The following is a 2,098-nucleotide window of genomic DNA, read 5'->3' on the forward strand; positions in this document are numbered from 1 at the left end:
GCTGCAGCTGCTTTTGAATGATCTTCAGCAATATTTTGCTTGCATGTGACATTAAGGATATTTTTCAAAAATTTACACATTCAGTTGCATCACCTTTCTTGGGAATAGGCATAAATATGGGTCTCTTCCCGTCAGTTGGCCAGGTAGCTGTCTTCCAAATTTCTTGGCATAGACTGGTCAGCACTTCCAGCGCTGCATCTGTTTGTTGAAACAGCTCAATTGGTATTTCGTCAATTCCCGGTACCTTGCTTTTTCCCAATGTCTTCAGTACAGCTTAGACTTCTTCCTTCAGTACCATCAGCTCTTGATTGTATGCTACCTCCTGATACGGTTGAATGTCAACCAATTCTCTTCGGCCCAGTGGCTCTTTGTATTCCTTCCATCTTCTTTGGATCTTCCTGCATTGTTCAGTATTTTGCCCATAGAATCCTTCACAATGGAAAAGGTCAATATCATCAGTCAAAACAAGGTCACGGGCCAACTGTGGAACAGATCATCAATTGTTCATATGCAAGTCGAAGTTGAAGCTGAAGAAAATTAGAACAAGCCCGTGAGAGCCAAAGTACGACCTTGAGTATATCCCACCTGAATTTAGAGACCGTCTCAAGAATACGTTTGATGTGTTGAACACCCATGAACAAAGACCAGATGAGTTGTGGAATGACACAAGGTTGATCACACATGAAGAAAGCAAGATGTCATTAAAAAGACAGGAAAGAAAGAAAAGACCAAAATGGATGTCAGAAGAGACTCTGAAACTTGCTCTTGAACGTCCAGTAGCTGAAGTGAACCCAAGAAATGATGAAGAAAAAGAGCTGAACAGAAGATTTCAAAGGGCGGCTTGAGAAGACAAAGTAAAGTATTATGATGTCATGTGCAAAGACCTGGAGTTAGGAAACCAAAAAGGAAGAAGACATTTAGCATTTCTCAAGTTGAAAGAACTCAAGAAAAAATTCAAGCCTCAAGTTGCAATAGGGAAGGATTCTGTCTCAGGGTGGGTTCTCTAGAGAAGCAAAACCAGTACAGCATATATATAGTGAGAGAGAGAGAGAGAGAGAGATTTATATCAAGGAAACAGCTCACGCAATTGTAGAGGCTGGAATGTCCCAAGTCCATGGTCAGCATAAAGGCTTCTCCTGATTCACATAGCCTCAGGGGCTGGCAAACCCAAGACCGGCAGGTCAGTGAGCAGGGCCCTTGTTCACAGGCTGTGAAGATTGACAAATCCCAAGATTAGCAGGCAAGACCACAAGGCTTCTCCTGATTCAAGTATCTGGCAGGGGCTGACAAACCCAACATTGGCAGGTCAGAGAGCAGGGCTCTTTCTCACGGGCTGTGAAGATCGATGAATCCCAAGATCGGCAGGTAAGCTGCTAGTTCAAGTCCCAAGAACCAGAAGTCAGACGAACAGGAGGCAGCTGCAGGATCCAGAACAGGCAAAAGCCAGAACGTCCACTTTTATTTGGATGCAGGCCGCACGCCCAAGGAAACGCCCTTTCAACGGACCGGCCACTCACAGCAGATCCCATCAAGGGGGTGATCACATATAAACACTGAGAATCATGGCCCAGCCAAGTGGACACACAATCTTAACCATCACAGTAGTCTATTTGATTCCTGTGTATTCCATCCATTGGGGCCCACGTGTATGTGCTTTTACGTTGCTGGAAAAAGTGTATTTACAATGAAGAAGTTGTCAGTCTTGCAAAATTTTATCATTCCATCTCTGGCATCGTTTCTATCACCAAGGCCATATTTTCCAACTACCGATTCTTCTTCTTTGTTTCCAACTTTTGCATTCCAATCACCAGTAATTATCAATGCATCCTGATTGTATGTGTGATCGATTTCTGACTGCAGAACTTGTAAAAATCTTAAATTTCTTCATCTTTGTCCTTAGTGGGTGGCACACAAACTTGAATAATAGTCGTACTAACAGGTCTTCCTTGTAGGTGTATGGATATTATCCTATCACTGACAGCGTTGTACTTCAGGATGGATTTTGAAATGTTCTTTTTGACATTAACCCGAGTAGTGCAAATCAAAACTACCCTGTGATACCACCTCACCCCTACAAAAATGGCAATGATTGAAAAAA

The sequence above is a fragment of the Elephas maximus genome, chromosome X, assembly GCF_024166365.1.
Source record: "Elephas maximus indicus isolate mEleMax1 chromosome X, mEleMax1 primary haplotype, whole genome shotgun sequence".
Lineage (NCBI taxonomy): Eukaryota > Metazoa > Chordata > Mammalia > Proboscidea > Elephantidae > Elephas > Elephas maximus.